At 43.5% G+C, this 20,014-nt stretch overlaps 1 pseudogene; it reads right to left on the bottom strand.

Annotated features, from left to right (window-relative positions):
• Positions 1–1,015: 1,015 nt before the first annotated feature.
• LOC127005756 (uncharacterized) lies at positions 1,016–2,346 on the bottom strand (annotated as a pseudogene).
• Positions 2,347–20,014: the final 17,668 nt, after the last annotated feature.

Raw genomic sequence — 20,014 nt, 5'->3', positions numbered from 1 at the left:
ATTAAGACAAGACACTAGCGCACACACACTCATGAAGAGGTAAGCATACATAAATACGTTCATAACTTACACACACAGTATATGCATGGATATATCAGAAAATAATCAAATACTTACGAACGTCTTTAAACGTTAAGTTTCCCTTGCTTTGTTAAAACAAGCCTTACCGAAGCCACTGACTCGAGTTAATCTTTTAGCGGGATTCATATCGCCGTCGAAGGTACAGGTAGCTCTTTTCAATGAGTGATGCAGTTCAGTCTCGTAGAGTTTATATAGGGACTAAAATAGGTTCAAAATAGAGGTGAATAGTCAACTCACCTCCCCTACCCCCCCCCCCCCCCCAACACACACACACACACACACCCATGCAGCTGCTGCATCCTTCCCTCATTTTTTTATAACGCGTTTCTCTTTCGACCTCCACGTGGGCCGACATCGCATATATCTCGTTGGCAATCTGCTTTATTTGCATATATACAGAATGTCCTTTTACAGTTGGGCATTCTAAAGAGGCGGTAACTCAAATGGGTTATTAATTTATCGTTATAGATAACCTTTTTTTTTTTTTAAATGTCCCGTGTATACATTGCATGACACGTTTTAGGTCGTAATAACTAAGTAAATAGCAGAAATACATACTCTATATACCGCACACCAGTGAATATAACCTCTGGATTCGGTATGCTAGCCGACGCACCGTGATATTCGGACGAGTTTGTATATAGTTTTGTAAAGCAGATGAAAGCAAGCTCGGATGTAAGTTATAGCTGTCAAAGTATCCTATTATGCTTGATCCATTATTAATATATACAGTTATCCAGTGTTCAACAAGTTGTTGAGTAGAAGAAGCTTTAGACTTATGCGTAAGAAGAATAAATACGCAAGGTTTTAACCTGCTTTCGGAGTATTGGAGTAAGTCGCGTGCTCGTTCCTCTGTATGGCAGCCTTGATAAATCGTTCTGTCACCTGACACTCCTGTGAGACCTAGTTCTATCTCATATACGTTCATATTGACTTATGCACGCACAATGCACCTCACGTGACGATGACTGTCTATTTCTAATATACCCGTGGTCTCCGCAAAGAGCATGACAATGAGATTTTTACGTGACCCTTTTTTAAAAGCTAGATTAACTCGTAAATCTCCCGATCTTTCAAGAGGAACTCCATTACGCACATCTTCAGGTACAAAGTTGAAAGCACATATGGTTCTTTCAGCTTTAAAGGCGTGGAAAGGAAGTGTGTTACCCGTTTCTAAACCTTGCGATTCAATGGTAGTGTAGAACAGTCTCGCGGTGTGATGTGGAAAGTCACTTCGAATATTATATACCGTAGACCCATTTATGGTAATGTGAACCTGAGAAAGGTCAGCGTGGGTAAAATATAAACCATTTTTCTCAAAGGAACCTTGTAAACTGTCCATTCCCACAATTGCCATACAAATGCTTTGTGGGATAATTTGTGCGAAGGGTAACTCAGCTACAAGACTCGTTTGATTTACACCTAACACATACGTTTTATACAATGTCATATTATATGTATATTGCATGGGTTTCAACATCAGAGAATGGCTGAGTGACTCCAAGGCCGCCGAGTGAGGAATGACGCGACCAATCCAGAGACGGGCCGAGTTAACCTTGAAACGAAAGCCATCACCTGGCTGATGTGTATTTAGTATCCATTTTGGGGGGGCTAATTCCAAGCGTACTCTCAGGTCAACTGAATCCAATAGGTATGAATCAATGCTGGCGATGTCCATGAAGAGAGGTCCTGTTTTAGACAGACCATGTTCTTTATAGGACGAAATTATTTCTTTCTTCAGCATATATTTCGACTATCCCCTTTGCATGGTCATAGTCGCGATGGTAGAACGCAGTTTGTCCAATAGAGTCGAGTTTGTCCTGGGGGAGTGACGTAATCATTTTGATATAAATGTGGTAATTAAAAAGGGGGTTGGATTCGACCATTTGTTCATTAAGATAACACGTGCATGTTTTGAAGATAGTATTTGAGAGACCGTTAGCAAATGCAAACTGATCAGAGTCTTCAAATTCTTTTCCGTCCACCTTCGACACACTGCACTGAAGGTCGATGGTTAAGGTAGAAAGGTCGAGAAATTGACCCGGAACTCCAGCTACTCTAAATTCTATGTAGTTATCTGTAACGCCGTCATTTGCCCCCTCCAAATTAACGGGGAAGACGTCTAACTTATTCCTCGCCGCGATGGAACTTTCTATTAATCGTGACTTTGTCACGCGTGGAAAAGACTCGGTAACTGTGGCTGTGTATTCCTTAAAGAGGTGTGGAGACACTCCCACCTTGTACGTTTACTCCGTAATCGCTCATCTTTAACCCTTTAACGCTGTTAAACCCCTTGATTTTAAGGACTCGCGGAGTCGTCTCCCCTCTAAAACGTCCCCTATAACCCTTCAGTCATTCGGTATGCTTCTGGAGCGACATTCCGAATCAGGAAAGGTATGGCTTTCTTAGCAAGACCACTCAACACAGTGAATAGTCCCCCTCCCCTCCTAGCGCGTTGTATTGGAAGAGGCGGAATAAATACGCTAATATATTTTACCCCTGCACCTCTAGAATGACTCGTAGAAAATAGTGTGTCAAAGTCATGACGCGTGGAGGGGATGAAAGCTGTCTTCATGACTGCTAGATGAAGAATAACATGCAGTCGTATAAAGTCGTGGTATTTATTTTGGACGAATGTGGAGTAGAAGCGTCATGGTTTTCCTTTTCCCAAAGTTAATCGGTCTACCCTTAATGGCTATAGAGTCTATGATTGATTTATTGAGGGGTTTATACGCCGTTTGGTTATAAGCTCGACCTCCCGTTGTCTCCATGGCTATCATTTCGAGTAGATTCACATTCTGTCCGCCGTATCTAGTTGGTACCACACAATCAGCGTAAAACATGGCGAAATCGACCCCTCCGTCTGCTCGGGGTGGGAAAGGTGCGGGTACCAGCGTGACGTCGTCCTCATATATTACTTCCGGACCGTAAATAATATACTTTGGCGATTGCTCATACCCTAAAGCTTGGGCTGTTTTAGAACCAAATCTAAAACCCAGATGACATAAATGATTATCGCTCGTACAGGTTCCCTTACGAACAAGCAAGTCTACCCTTCGCGTTGTTTCGTTATAGTTAAATAAAACACGTCAGACTCATGAAAGGTCTGTGCCAGCTCATAATTTAATATATCTATCATGTACCCTGTATCACCAGCCACGATGTTAACCTCTGGTACATAGGTATAAAGTAGATAAGAATTCCTGGGTTCATTATGGAGTTTACCCCAGATTTCAATCCTTGAAGTATAATCGTCTTCTGATATACCGTAATAAGTTTTAGGGTAAAGACAGTTTATCATGCCCACTTCATATTCCTTATTTGGATCGAGTTGTAAAGGAGGATTAATTATATTTTCAAACTGGTTGGGGGCATTTTCCGGGTAAATATCTCGACTCCCTAAATTACTGAGATACACGTAATGTTCTTCCCCCGCCATGGTTAACAGGATACTAAGTCACTCATCAACAAAGGATAGCATTTGTATATACTACCAGTGTCACACATACAATTTATTCAGTAAGTGTACAATATGGTAGCACACCAGCAAATACATAATTATATGACATAAGTAAGTGTACACAATAAGGCGAGACGTCAGCAAAGACATAATTATATGACATACAATAAGTAAGTGTACACAATAAGGCGAGACGTCAGCAAAGACATATATGACATACACCTATTCTTCGGGTAAGCGCACGAGACATATTACGACGCCAAATGGAGATAGCCTCGAGGACAGTGCCTGTATGTGGGGGAAATAATGCTTTTCCCTCTCTTCATCACACTTGCCGCGACAGCCGACACCCTCAGGGATAAATATTTTCTCAACCACGTTCTGATCCATTCCCAAAACTGCGACTTTCTTCATACAACTCTGAAAATAGTCACGTCGATTTTCACGTGTATCTGCTCTCAGTCCTTCAACATAATGGCGGTCCTGTGACGTTGTAAGTGCTTGACGTGCTTTGGTGTTACACTCGATAGGTTCACCCCAGCCATATTGCGTCACACAGGCGATGAGGTGGGGTGAAGAACTTCCTTCTTCCAGGTTCATCTCTGCTGGCGACGACTGCACGTGACAGTGTATACAGTCTCTTCCGCCTCGTATAAGTGTCTTCATGCGGGTAAACACTCTTCAAATCGCGAGCGATACCGTATGCATCGCATGCAATCGAGTTTACTGCGTACACAATGAAGTTCCGGCTGTCGCAAAGTTCCGTGTCACGCAATCGCCCAACAATGATCTTCATGGTAAAGAGCGTGCGACTGTGTGCTGGATTTACACAAACGCACTGCTTTTATTTCAAGTAGACACAACTGATGACGTCCGGCAGGTGTTGCCGTTACCTTGGACACGCAGGTGTTGGGAGCGGCTCCCGACACGTCGCATTAGTATGCGCGACGTGTCGCTAGGCCTCATTCAAGATAAACTAATACGAAAACCAGGAAGCTCCAGCACCCGCCATATTGTTTTTCTTAAAACTAAGATTTCGGATAGCCTTATCGGGGAACTGACACATTTTTAGTAATAATGAAACTAATGACCGTTGTTCGATTTTTATTTTTCCTTTGGCGCTGCCGAGGTTATTGATCAAATCCACTAGGTTTAAGCCGGTATATGGTGGGAATAGATTACCTGCTTGATCCCATTTTATATCGGGGTTTCCATCCAATGATTTAACGAGTGATAAAGCATACTCTGGCAGTGATGGGGCGACAGAGAGACGGATTACATCATCCAAGGATGGGTTGCCAAGGGAGGGAGGAGCAGCTGGGGGAGAAACCGGTATGGGAGCACGTGTGATGGGCGTTGTAGGGTTTGGAGCTCGAGTGGTAGTGAGCCAATCGTTATTATACATGTATTTTTCCGCAATAGAGACGGGAACGAGACAATACTCTTTCATTTTTGCAATAAACTTGTAATAACGGACGCAACAATCGGCAATAAAATGGACAAAATACCCCCCCTCTTTTTTATAGTAATATCGCTTTCTTTCTGGCAAGCCCTGTTTTTTTAATGCCACGGCTTTTATTTCAGATCGAAATTGTTTAAGTTTGTTGATGACTGCAGGATCTTGTGTGAGTCTACTCTTTAGGAAGTTTGAACAAATTTCAGCATTAGAGCTCACCTCTTTCTTCTTCAATGATTTCAAGACGTCTCGCCTCAGTGTCAGGAGGAATATTAAGTCCTTATACTGTAAAATGAGCGGTACGTTATTCATATCTCATTAGATCTCTGGCAGCAATCCAGGTGTCGAATATATCGGGATACCCACGCGAATGGACGAGATAGCGTATCCCGCCCTTAGTTCTCTTAGATCTGAGCACGTCAACTTGGTATCGGTCTGGTAGCGAGGCCTTTACTAACTCTTCCCGGTAAAAAAGCCCCTTCTACTTTCTCTTCACCTAAATCCCGTAAGTAATACGTAGGGATTATCTGGGAAGTATCTACTCGTCTCACTTGAAAGAGCTCCTCGGTGTTATTGATCTTATACCCTTTATTAAATAAAAACTGTGTCCGAGACAGAAGTTGTATACGTACAATGTCTCCTACAGACAAGTTAGAACTAACCGGTTTCTTGACTTTCGGTTGATTTAAATACATGCGCCTAAACTGCTTCACGTCACATATCTCATGAACCTGAGCTGGTGTTTGATTGTTCCGTAATACACGATGGGGTGTTTGGTTATACGTCTCTATAATGCTTGGAAGGACGTCTATATAGGTGAGAGTGTTGTTCAGCGTTAGATATTTATTTATTTATTTATTTATTTTTTTTTACAAACAAAGGAGGCAGCTCAAGGGCACACAAAAAAAGAAAACAATAAAAAAAAAAGCCCGCTACTCGCTGCTCCTAAAAAAGAAACAAAAGTGGTGGCCGAAAGGAAGATAAAAAACGGGAGGAGAGGTGTCCAGATACCCTCCTCTTGAAAAAGTTCAAGTCGTAGGCAGGAGGAAATACAGATGAAGGAAGATTGTTCCAGAGTTTACCAGCGTGAGGGATGAAAGAGTGAAGATGCTGGTTAACTCTTGCATAAGGGGTTTGGAGAGTATAGGGATGAGCATGAGTAGAAAGTCGAGTGCAGCGGGGCCGCGGGAGGGGAGGAGGCATGCTTAAGAGGTAGAAGACTATCAGTATGAGGAGGAGAGCTGATGAGACGAAGAGCCTTAGCCTCCACTCTGTCCAGAAGAGCTATGTGAGTGGTGCCCCCCCACACATGAGATGCATACTCCATACGAGGGCGGACAAGGCCCCTGCATATGGACAGCAACTGTGCAGGGGAGAAGAACTGGCGGAGACAGTACAGAACGCCCAGCCTCGAGGAAGCTGATTTAGTAAGATATGAGATATGAAGTTTCCAGTTCAGATTTTGAGTTAAGGATAGACCGAGGATGTTTAGTGTTGAGGAAGGTGATAGCTGGGTGTTGTCAAAGAATAGGGGATAGTTGTTTTGAAGATTGTGTCGAGTGGATAGGTGGAGAAACTGTGTTTTTGAGGCGTTGAAGGACACCAGGTTCCTCTTGCCCAAATCGGAAATAATAGTAAGGTCTGAGGCTAAGCGTTCTGCAGCCTCCAGCCTTGAGTCGTTAAGTTCCTGTAGGGTGGGTCTTCTATTAAAAGAAGTTGAGTAATGCAGAGTGGAATCATCGGCGTAGGAATGGATAGGACAGTTCGTTTTGGAAAGATCATCAATGAACAACAGAAAAAGAGTGGGAGATAGGACAGAACCCTGTGGGACACCACTGATAATAGATTTAGGGGAAGAACAGTGACCGTCTACCACGGCAGAAATAGAACGGTCAGAAAGGAAACTGGAGATAAAGGTACAGAGAGAAGGATCGAAACCGTAGAAGGGTAGTTTGGAAAGCAAAGATTTGTGCCAGACCCTATCAAAAGCTTTTGATATGTCCAGCGCAATAGCAAAGGTTTCACCGAAACAGCTAAGAGAGGATGACCAAGAGTCAGTTAAGAAGGCTAGGAGATCACCAGTAGAACGCCCCTTGCGGAACCCGTACTGGCGATCAGATAGAAGGTCAGAAGTGGAAAGGTGCTTTTGAATCTTCCGGTTAAGGATTGATTCAAAAGCCTTAGATAGACAAGAAAGCAAAGCTATAGGACGGTAGTTTGAGGGATTGGAGCGGTCACCCTTCTTAGGCACAGGTTGTATGAAGGCATACTTCCAGAAAGAAGGAAAGGTAGATGTTGACAGGCAGAGGCGAAAGAGTTTGACCAGGCAGGGTGACAGCACGGAGGCACAGTTTTTAAGGACAATAGGAGGCACTCCATCAGGTCCATAAGCCTTCTCAGGATTGAGGCCAGAAAGGGCATAGAAAACATCATTTTGAAGAATCTTTATTTACAGGCATAAAAGAGTCAGAGGGGGGATGAGTAGGAGGAATATGCCCAGAATCGTCCAGAGTGGAGTTTTTATAAAAAGTTTGAGAAGAGTTCAGCCTTAGAGATAGATGAGACGGCAGTGTTGCCGTCAGGACTGAGTAGTGGAGGGAAAGATGAAGAAGTGAAGTTGGTGGAGATGTTTTTGGCTAGATGCCAGAAGTCACGGGAAGAGTTAGAGAAAGCAAGGTTATGGCATTTTCTATTAATGAAAGAATTTTTGGTTAGTCGGAGAATAGATTTGGCAAGATTTCGGGCAGAAATGTAAAGTTCATAATTAGCATTAGTTTGAAGGCTCTGGTACCTTTTGTGAGCTGCCTCTCTATCATTGACAGCACGAGAACAAGTGTGATTAAACCTCTGTGATGCGCTGAGCACACACAGAGGGGTCTCTATCCTGGAAGCAATAATCATTCCACGGGAAATCGGAAAAGTACATCCTCAGGTCGTCCCACCGAGCTGAAGCAAAATGCCAGAAGCTTCACCTCTTCGGTGGGTCCAGAGGGTGTACAGGAGCGATAGGACAGGATGCAGAAATAAGATTGTGATCGGAGGAGCCCAACGGAGAGAACAGTTTGACAGAATAAGCAGAAGGGTTTGAGGTAAGGAAGAGGTCTAGAATGTTGGGCCGGTCTCCAAGACGGTCGGGAATACGTGTAGGGTGCTGGACCAGCTGCTCTAGGTCGTTGAGGATAGCAAAGTTGTAGGCTTGTTCACCAGGATGGTCAGTGAAAGAGGATGAAAGCCAAAGCTGGTGGTGAACATTGAAATCTCCTAGGATGGATATTTCAGCGAAGGGAAAGTGGGTCAAGATGTGCTCCACTTTAGAATTCAAATAGTCAAAGTTGGTAGAGTTTGGTGAGAGATAAACAGCACAGATGTATTTAGTAATAGAATGACTTAGCCAGATGGTAGAAAATTCAGAAGAGTCAAGGTTGTGGGCACGAGAGCAAGTGATGTCGTTGCGCACGTAGGCGCAACATCCAGCTTTGGATTGAAATTTAGGAGAGAGATAGTAGGAGGGAACAGAGTAGAGATTGCTGTCAGTAGCTTTTATCGTCTTTATCACCCTTTCCGACAAACTCGCTTTCGTTTCTCGGGAATAGTTGGAGTATAAAGTTACCCGTTTCGATGATAGGTATTCTTTTACCGCTTGATTATAAAACTCAACTCCTTGGTCTGTGAACAGGCGAGACATGCCATTATACGTATCCGAGTCAATAATGCTTTTCAAGGCCTTTAAACTACTGCGACTGGACTTACTTGTCAGGGTTGCCACTTGTAAATACCTACTAAATACATCTAGACAAAACATGATATACTTTACAACTCTATTATGCTTTTGCAAAGCAGAGAAATCTGCGAGGTCACACGTCAGAATGACCCGGGGCTTAGGGACAAGTATCTTTCATCGCGGAAAGCGTTTTTTAGGTAAATAATGGAGAGTGTAAGTTCGATTGCCCTGTAGATATGCTTTCACGTCACACAGTGATAGGTTTTTTATCCTTTTCCGTCCTTCCTGGTAGAGTGAACGAACACTCCTTAACCCCGCAGGGTTACCCACATCACGGTAGATTTGATCCAGTATGAAACATGACATTTTTTTTTGAACATATTAAGCCCTATTTAGGTTACAAGTTACATAATTATGTTGTATGTATTGTTAGAGGCCAGCCTTTATATAAGCATAAGCTTTTCAGGCTGTTATGTCATTCATAACAGATACACTTTCTCACAGGGTGCCTCTCTAGTGATATTAGTGCGCAGCTGGAGCTCCTCAGGGCCCGAATTCACAAACAGACTAAAAAAATACGAACTAACATAACTACGCACTATTGATTTAGCTACCGACATTAGCGTCAGACTCACAAAGCAAACCTTAGATTGTAGTTAGAGGCGCGCTAAGTCAGCGAGACCGCTGATTGGTTGATGACGTCATTGGCCTTGCAGCGAATCGCAAGCACGTTTACAGAACCGTCAGCCAATCCTAGGGAGCCCCCTCCAGCTGCTGGTTCAAGAAACCCATTCTCTTTTTCCATTTTTCTTCCTTTCAAGGCAAACTGTACTAAATCGTAATCTACGAATTTAATTATTTCGTTGTTAGCTGCACATTTACGTCAAGGTAACTCTGCTGTTCTATGATTGTCTTGTTACCTACGAACATGCTTAAGATGAAGAAAAAGAAGATACGGAGGAAATTGAGGCAGGAAGAAAGCAAATAGAAATATGGGACAGATATCGAGGCAGACAGAACGAAGGACGGAAGGAAGGAATAGGGAAAATTAAGACTGTCTTGCCATATCTGCAGCCCAATTCATGGGCCAGCTGTCACCTGACGAAGGTCCATGGTCCCTCCACGAATGGGGGCGGTGTCACGGGCAAAATTGAGCCTCGGGCAAAATTGAGCATCCACATGCCTCTGTTATCTTAGCTCAAGCTCGTGTATGTGGGGTTCTTTTCGACTGATATGGCGTCTAGAACTAGCATGATCATCATTCTTTATTATGATGACAAAGAACATGTCAAAATTTGCCTCATTAAATGAGAAAGTACATAAAGATCGGCAGCTTTTCCTCGTCGCCAAGCCATCCTCCAGCAGCGCTCCGACACCCATGATCGCACATCCATTTTTCTCAGAAAATAGGATACCAATCACATATACATCAATATATTTCCACAGGTGAATACTTAGGGCATGTTCACACCAAGTTGCGACACCTGAGATTCATTAATAATGACAGGGGAAGGAAAAATATAGGCCCCTGTCATAGACAAAATTGAGCCTCGGGCAGAATTGAGTCTGGGCATCAATATGCCTCAGATTTCTTCGCTATTATATATTGTAAGATCGTTCTGTTGACATGTATGGGTAAATTAACGCTTTCGGTATCTACATATAGAAGGAAAACGCAAAATTCTCCCTAGTAAATAAGAAATTAAATAAAGTTCGGCAACTTTTCCTCGTTCCCAAGCCATCCTCCACAGCAGGCAGAGGAGGGAGGTCTGGCAATCCCCCGGCCGGGTGTTGCCATACCGCCCACACTTATCATATACCTCTCAAAGGGTGCATATCTCATCATTTTATAAAGAAATGGGCCTCCTCTACTCGCAAAGTTATATTTCAAGTTGAAAAACGCGATTTATAAGCATTTATACGTAAATCTGATAATATTGTTAGCGTTACCGTCAGCTCCGAGGCAGTAGTTATTTAACAACAAATTTAACGTCACACAGAGCGCGGTAAACGTTTGTAGATCCGCGCGCTAACCCGTGACGTCATCGATTAGTTGGTAGTTAAGGCCGCGCGAGCTTTGTGAATCTCGATGTTCTCAAAACTACGAACTAAGGGCCGAAAATTACGCACTAAGCCTTTGTGGATCCAGGCCCAGGTGTGCTTGGCCCGAGATCGCAAAGCAGATAACCGTGAGGACAACTAAGAACTGAATTTTTATATATTTCAACGAAGGACTTTGCTTGCTTCTTCCCATAAAGTTGTCTACCCAGACACTCAACCTGATAAATATATCTGCTTTTCATGAGAATGTAATGGGAGGTATTTAGTGCGATCGTTCGTGAGTACTTTCCAGGAAAAAAAACACATTTAGAGTGATCATTATTACGGAAAGATTATGGTGCCTTCCTTTGGTGAAAGCATCCACAACGGTTCGAGAATTAGCCGCTGTAAGGAAATTATCATCTAATATCAACAGTACTTGTTTGCTTGGATTGCTATAGGGGGTAATTTCACCCGCTGAATCGATAATGTCTGCATGTATTTCAAGTTTGTCTTTGAGGTTCTCATTCTTTTGTAGAGGATGGGTTGTGACACCGCAGATAATAATCCTATGGAATGTATTTTGGTACTTGTTGACAATCTTTGTGCAAAGATGTGTTTTTCCCGCGTTGGTGTATCCTACAAGAAGAATACGACTGGGATATCTAAACAGATTCAGCGAGTCCTCGTTGAATGTCTTATCCATGTCTGTCTTGAAGGAATACTAAAACATAATACATCAAGCATAGAGTATTTATTACATTATGTACACTTATGATTAGAGGGTGATTTTTTTTTATGTACATCGTCTCTTAACGACTAACGTTCTCTTACGTCCGGCAGCTGCTACGTTTAATGAGGAAATATTAACACCTGCTGACAGGTGGTGGACCATAGGAGGGTTATCCCTCGATGAAAAAACGGTCTGACAGCTGCTCCCTCTTTCTCCATAGATCTGGAAGTTCACCCTCCTCCTCCTCCTCCTCCTCTTCCCTTTCTCGTTCTCCCGGCTCCTCATTCCTCCCTCCCCGCCTCTCCTCTTCCTCATTCTCCTCTCCCCGCCTTTCCTCCTCATTCTCCTCTTCATCATCCTCAGTGTCATCATCATCCACCCACTCTTCCACTTCTTCTATCTGTTTATTATCTGGGTGGTAATATCCTCTCGTGCTATGTGAATTTATGTAATATCTTTTGTCGTCAAACCTCGACAGAGTTTTTTTTATAACTTTTGTGGTTGATATTTGACCTTTCACATTTCTGATATTATAACATTCCACACTTCTAGAAGGAACACCATTCAAGGTATCTTGAAAGTTCTGGTGGCTTAATTTTTTCTGATGATATATAGGAATTCCCTTACTACGAGAGACTTGTTCCTCGTCTCTCATTAAGAGAGAGTACACCTTTGGCTTTAGTATGATAGCTTCCTTGATGAGTTGAGCTCCTGTTTCTGACTTTAGTAATCCCATCTGCCCCTTTTTCTCCTCATTAAAACAGGGATGGTCAAAGGGAAAGTTGCTGGTGTCTAAAAACTCTGCTGTTGTCCCATGTTTCAACTCATCATTTAATGTGGTCTGTAGCTCTAAACTGAAAATGAAGCTATCTGTATCTTCATAGGCTAATCTAGCTCTGTCGCCATAATTAGCTTTGATTACTTTATACCAGAACTGATACATATATTTCTTTGCAGTTTCCAGTATATGAAATCCTAAGTAGTTGGGCTGTCTGATGTTAATGCTGTCTTTATTGTTGACACAGATAACTCTCCCACTACTCAATGGATACGCCCTCATAAATGACGGTCTGTTCACACATTTCAGGAATGATTTCTTGCTCGTGACATAACTTTGCTTCAATTCATACTTCACTTCCGACAGGAGAGAACGACCGTAAATGGCATTCGAAAGTAGCTTGTAAATACGGCTGCGTATGCCACGCGTCTCATTTTTGCGCTGGTTGACATTCCTTTCTATAAAGGGCTTGAGGTACTGCGACTGACGGAAGCTGTATATCCCATGTATGCACTGAATTTCTAGACCAAGAGACATTAATAGCTGCAGCAAGTCAAGACTGATAAGGTGATCCTGCATGCCCGCTTGCAATAGTCGTTTATTGTAGGGTGAAAGGTCTTCCTCCGTAATATTCATTTGCGTGAGACAGAGGGGGAATTCATCAGTAACCCTAGCCACGTCCGCAGGAACGTCACGAGCCAATAGCCAATGTCACCGTCTGTGGCATGATTCGTGACACCCACCTCTAAAAATTCATCCATCTACTGTTGTGAAAGTTTCTTAATATCACCTATCGGTAAGTGCGAACACATAACTGTCGCATACAGGGAATTGTAGTCCAGATAGAGCACATAGGTTCCGGGTCCACCATCATCCGGGTGATTTGCCGCCAAGTGAGGCGTGACTCAGGTCACGAAATCACCTCGTATGTTCCTTTTGATGAGGTGATACAACTCAGGAGTGTAGGGCGGGTCGAGCTGAACTCCTGTTGTCTTTAAAAATGCATCATAAGCATAGGAAGACTTTGAGACGTAGTGCGTCACGTCTAACCCGTACGACTCCTTCAAGCACGTTCTATAATTCATATAGGTGTCAGCTAATAACCCCACATCAAGCTCACAGCACAGTTTAATATACTCGCCTAAAGTGTGGCATGAAGCGATCTCCCATACATGCTGAGCGTGTTGGTAATCCTCAACTGAAAGTTCTTTTCCCCTGAGCGAGTCATGAAAAGCCTCACGGGGGGGTAAACTCCTCTACTCCAGACACTCGACACTGTTTTTTCTTGCAAACTGTCTCTCTCGCGTGACTGGGGAGGTAACTCACCATCTCGTGCGTGTATGGTGTACAATAACCGGCCTTTCCGTGACTCTCGGCCAGTTTACTGAGGCTAGCATTCATAATACTTAGCGTGTCTTGAAACTGCAAGTCGTTCATTCTCACTTTAAAGAACTGTGCCTCTGATTTTGCCATAATGGTTACCTTGGCTTTCGGCCTTTTCATTTCTTTTAGGATTAATGAAACATCATCTCCTAGCCTTCTTAACTGACTCTTGGTCATCCTCTCTTAGCCGTTTCGGTGAAACTTTTGCTATTGCGCTGGACATATCAAAAGCTTTTGATAGGGTCTGGCACAAATCTTTGCTTTCTAAACTACCCTCCTACGGTTTCTATCCTTCTCTCTGTACCTTTATCTCCAGTTTCCTTTCTGACCGTTCTATTTCTGCCGTGGTAGACGGTCACTGTTCTTCCCCTAAATCTATTAACAGTGGTGTCCCACAGGGTTCTGTCCTATCTCCCACTCTTTTTCTGTTGTTCATTGATGATCTTCTTTCCAAAACGAACTGTCCTATCCATTCCTACGCCGATGATTCCACTCTGCATTATTCAACTTCTTTTAATAGAAGACCCACCCTTCAGGAACTTAACGACTCAAGGCTGGAGGCTGCAGAACGCTTAGCCTCAGACCTTACTATTATTTCCGATTGGGGCAAGAAGAACCTGGTGTCCTTCAACGCCTCAAAAACACAGTTTCTCCACCTATCCACTCGACACAATCTTCCAAACAACTATCCCCTATTCTTTGACAACACCCAGCTATCACTTTCCTCAACACTAAACATCCTCGGTCTATCCTTAACTCAAAATCTCAACTGGAAACTTCATATCTCATCTCTTACTAAATCAGCTTCCTCGAGGCTGGGCGTTCTGTACCGTCTCCGCCAGTTCTTCTCCCCTGCACAGTTGCTGTCCATATACAGGGGCCTTGTCCGCCCTCGTATGGAGTATGCATCTCATGTGTGGGGGGGCTCCACTCACACAGCTCTTCTGGACAGAGTGGATGCAAAGGCTCTTCGTCTCATCAGCTCTCCTCCTCATACTGATAGTCTTCTACCTCTTAAATTCCGCCGCAATGTTGCCTCTCTTTCTATCTTCTATCGATATTTCCACGCTGACTGCTCTTCTGAACTTGCTAACTGCATGCCTCCCCCCTCCCGCGGCCCCGCTGCACTCGACTTTCTACTCATGCTCATCCCTTTACTGTCCAAACCCCTTATGCAAGAGTTAACCAGCATCTTCACTCTTTCATCCCTCACGCTGGTAAACTCTGGAACAATCTTCCTTCATCTGTATTTCCTCCTGCCTACGACTTGAACTCTTTCAAGAGGAGGGTATCAGGACACCTCTCCTCCCGAAACTGACTTATCTTTCGGCCACCTCTTTGGATTCTTTTTAGGAGCAGCGAGTAGCGGGCTTTTTTTTTATTAATGTTTATTTTGTTGTGCCCTTGAGCTGTCTCCTTTGCTGTAAAAAAAAAAAAAAAAAAAAAAAAAAAAGCTCATGTTGTGGTCCAAAGTAATGAGATATTTCCTCATATCACGACACTGCAAATTACAGCGTCCGCAGTACGCCCCTAAATAATTTATCTGTGGTAGACTGTGATCGTGATGGCGGTGGGGAGGATGCTTACTGTCAAAAGGTTCAAAACAGACTTCACACTGACGCTGCCTGCGAAAACGCTCTTCATCTTCGCCTGTCATGTCTATGGGATGAGCAATTACCGCGTCCTTAATTTCATGCCGAGTTCTTGACAGGTTAAAAAGGAAGTGATTCACCGCGTCGGGACCGAAATAGGTGTTTTTCTTCACCACGTTTCCCTGTCTTTCGACTATGAGATAAGCGTATCCCAACGCTTCATGTTCCGCTACGACGCATCCATTCCGACGTGGCTTGATCATAGTCTCGAAGTCAAAAGAGCAGATATGAGAGGGTGGATAGGAATACGCGTAGTGTTTAAACCTTACTTTCTCACTTTCTTCCGGGAAAAGGAGAGTTTGGGTGAAGCTACACTGACACTCGTGTTCGCTCAGATTCACACTAGCGGGTAGTGAAGAGAAGCATATCTTGCAAAAATTATAGTTATGAAGGGTGGGACGTGTTCTCGTATATTTTCTATAGAAGCTTTCTACATTCTTGATTAGGGCCATATGCTTTCCTCCAAGCAGAAGGAGGGGTATAACTGTGCAATACTTGGTATTTCCTTTCCTGGATAAGGATAGATGGTACATTTCATCGCTTCTGTGTAATGTATAGACGTTCAGAGAGACTTGGTTCAACCGTTCCAGCTGACCTAGATTCTCCCACGTAACCGGTCGCCCAACGCCTTGGCAAACCACCAGTTTCTTACCCCCTCTACATCTCCGTAATCTTTGATAGATGTTCCTCCATGACGTCCCCATGCGGTGAAGTTTAAAGGCTGCTATACACTGAATAACACATGACGAATGCTTGCCGCTAGGGTTAAAGATCTCACTCTTTCTCCGCAAACCTTTAGGAAACCTCACATATTCACCTATACCGTTGAGAGCGGCGTGCAAGCAAAAATTTATGTAAAATGATTCCACTCGTGAGATAACGAAACCAGAACCTTCCTTCTCACTGGTAAGACCTTCCAACCTGCTGGTAAGTCGATTGATCCATAAGTCGAACAGCTGAGTCACGTCCTGATATGTGATCAGTCGTGATCGAAATGTAATGTGAATGGTATGCGTCAGATCTTCGCCAAAGGCGGAAAACTTCACTAGAGTGAGGGGTAACTGGGCGAATATTTTCAAAGTTGGTGGAAACTGTTGGTTTTGACTGGTAAAAAAATATTCAATTTCCCGTATACAGAAATGTCTGTACTCCGTGAGTAATGCTATAGGATCAGCGTTTATATGTTCAGGAATGGAATACTGATGTCTGGTGAAAGAACTCAAAAACTGTGACGTTGTGCTCATAATGGCAGGCGAGGATGTCTGCGAAGACATACTAGAGTCTAAACTAGGCGAACGAGGGGGTTCTGATTGTGCCACCGAGTCGCTTCCTTCCTCATTAGGTCCGGGCCGAGATGATACATCTCTCAGCCCACTACTTGCTTGTACCACCGAGTTGCTTTCTACCCCACTAGGACCGGGTTGAGGGGAGTCATCTCTCTGCATTCTGCTTGATCCTGCTTGATGAGACGTACGTTCACGGGAAATAGATGTTGGGGACGGCTGCACACCACCTGCGTAAAGGGGACAAAAAGAGGAATATATTAAACAAGGTGTGGCGTCTACAGCAGCTGCCTCTATCAACAACAGCACAAAAAAAAAAAAAGAATCTGGGAGTGGCGAGAGGACCGGTCGTCCAAGGCAATAAAAAAAATCTAGGTCTAGTGAGAGTAGGTTAATGTCACCTACGAAAGAAAAAAAAAATCTATGCGACCTTTAGTCTGTTACTTTTCTCTTTATTATTATTATTATTATGTATTACTATTATTATTATTATGCTTACCTCCACCTCCACGGCGTTCTGACAAGCCAGTCCCCAGAACTGGGTTATTCCTTCCTTCATAATTCAAACGTAGCTGACGGGGTGTAGTGTCTGTACCGAGGGAAATATAAAAAAAATGACATTGTATATCTTCGATTTTTATTATTATTATTATTTCTGTTATTATTATTATTATTATTATTATTATTATTATTATTATTACTATTATTATTGTTGTTACTATTGATATTTTTTTCTTACCTTCACAAAGTTCTGACGTGTTGATTTTCCGTGCTTACTTCGAGGACACTTCAGGGAATGGCGAGTGATCCTTCCCCGCGTGGGATGTCGTTGCTTGACAGACATGATTTTCGGAAGGAGGTTTGAATAGATCACCACAGCTTTCATATAATTGCCATGATGTATCATGACAATCTGAACATGAAGCACCATTATACAATAACCCACAGACTTCACAGAGGTTATCAATATTGTCAGTTCGCGGGTGACAGACTGGACATGAAGAGGTATTATATATCATCCCACAGATTTCACAGAGTTTATCCACATCGTCAACTCGTGGAGGAGAAGAACACTCATGAATAAAGGAAGAAGAAAAGTTGTAATGTCGTCCACAATGTTCACACAGTGTGTCTTCTCCACGGCGGTCGCTGTCGACACACAACTGACACGGTCCATTAAACGACTTTCGCCACCCACACTGTTTATACAAAGCACTGCTTTTCATTCTCACGAAAACTATTCCGTCATCCCACAACAGACGCGAGTCAACACTACGAGGTTAACCCACTCACAGCCAGGGTTCGCTATCACATCTGCTATAATTGGGGGGGGGGGCCGGTGTGTCTAGTCCAACTACTTTTTCTGCTAGCTGGTATGGGAAGCTGGGAGAGGGGGGGGGGGTTGAGGGGCGGATGCAAGTGTGTGTTTGTAACGACTTTTTTTCAGCCCTCTCATGTAGTCTCCTCGCCATTCTCATTTTGTTCACACGCGGTAAGACTCAACAGGTAAGTCATCCCGACATGTTGTTTCTCTTTCTCCCTTTCTCTTCCACCTTTTTTTTTTCATCTCTCTCTCTCTCTCTCTCTCTCTCTCTCTCTCTCTCTCTCTCTCTCTCTCTCTCTCTCTCTCTCTCTCTCTCTCTCTCTCTCTCTCTCTCTCTCTCTCTCTCTCTCTCTCTCTCTCTCCTTTCCAACTCTACCTCTCTCTTCAACCTTGGACAAGGCCGAACCACATTCCAATCTTACCCAAACCCGCCACCCCATCCCTCCCTCCCTCCCTCCTACCCATCCAAAACAATAACATTGGACGGGTCATTGACTTCCCGATCCTACCCAGATACATTACTCACCTGTTCGTACCCTGTTTCCGGTCACAACAAACAACATTCATACTTCCGGTCAATCACCTCATTCAAACCCTAACACATCCCATACGTTCGTACTGTATTTCCGGTCTAACTCCGATTTCCGCCCGTAAACACTCCCATCCGGGCCCTTCGTACTGCATTTCCGTTACAATTGGTTCGCGACCTTTTCGTACCCAAACAACACAGTCATTCGTTCCCGATTTCCGCCGTAAACACAACCACCCGGTAAAACGAGAATGCCATAGCGATATCATCTTGCCACTTCCGCTTTCATCCAGTCATTCGTACCGCATTTCCGGTAATAACCGGTTCGCGACCTTTACGTACCCGATTCCCGGTCTAACATACCCTACGAACACACATTCGTACCCGATTTCCCGTCTAACATACCCTACGAACACTCATTCGTACCCGATTTCCGTTCCCGATTTCCGCTGTAAACAACCCCGTAAAATGATATTGCCGTATGTATATCATAATAACCAGAGGCAAAATGATATAAGAACATAAGAACATAAGAACGCAGGAGTCTACAAGAGGCCGGTAGGCCTGTACGAGGCAGCTCCTTTGACCCTAAGCTCCCGTGTATCTAACCCCACCTAATATCCCTGTCCATGAATTTATCTAGTCTGTTTTTGAATGTGACAATTGTATTGGCACTCACCACATGACTGCTAAGCCTATTTCACTCATCCACCACCCTGTTAGTAAACCAATTTTTGCTTATGTCCCTGTTGAATCTGAATTTATCCAGTTTAAACCCATTACTTCGTGTCCTACCCGGTTCTCTTACCAACAAAACCTTATGAATGTCTCCCTTATTAAAGCCCTTCATCCATTTATAAACCTCGATCATGTCTCCACGCACCCTTCGCCTTTCTAGAGAATGCAAGTTTAACTGTTTGAGTCTTTCCTCGTATGGCAAGTTTCTCAACCCCTGAATCATCTTAGTCATCCTCCTCTGCACCGATTCTAACATTTTGATATCCATTCTATAGTAAGGTGACCAGAACTGAACCGCATAGTCAAGATGAGGTCTAACTAATGCTAAATATAGTTTGAGGAAGACTTCGGGGCTTCTGTTGCTTACGCTCCTTGAAATAAATCCCAGTACCCTATTAGCTCGATTTCTAGCTTGAATGCATTGTGCCCTTGGACGGAGATCAGAGCTCACTAAGACCCCTAAATCCCTCTCGCACCCAGACCTGCTTATGAGAGTGTCATTTAAGCAATAGTTATGTGAGGGGTTGTTCCTACCTACACTCAGAATACTGCACTTCCCTACATTGAACTCCATCTGCCATTTATCCGCCCAGTCATACAATATGTTGAGTTCACCTTGGAGAATACTAGCGTCCCGATCCGACTCAATTACTCTACCGATCTTGGTATCCTCTGCAAATTTACTAACATCACTACTAATTCTTGTATCTAAGTCATTGATATAAATAATAAATAAAAGTGGACCTAATACCGAACCTTGTGGGACCCCACTCGTAACACATCCCCAGTCAGATCTTTTTCCATTGATTTGCACTCTTTGCTTCCTATTGCTAAGC

This window comes from Eriocheir sinensis, chromosome 30, assembly GCF_024679095.1.
Source record: "Eriocheir sinensis breed Jianghai 21 chromosome 30, ASM2467909v1, whole genome shotgun sequence".
Taxonomy (NCBI): Eukaryota; Metazoa; Arthropoda; class Malacostraca; order Decapoda; family Varunidae; genus Eriocheir; species Eriocheir sinensis.
Note: the sequence above shows the minus strand (reverse complement) of the source record. Positions and strands in the feature narration are given on the sequence as shown.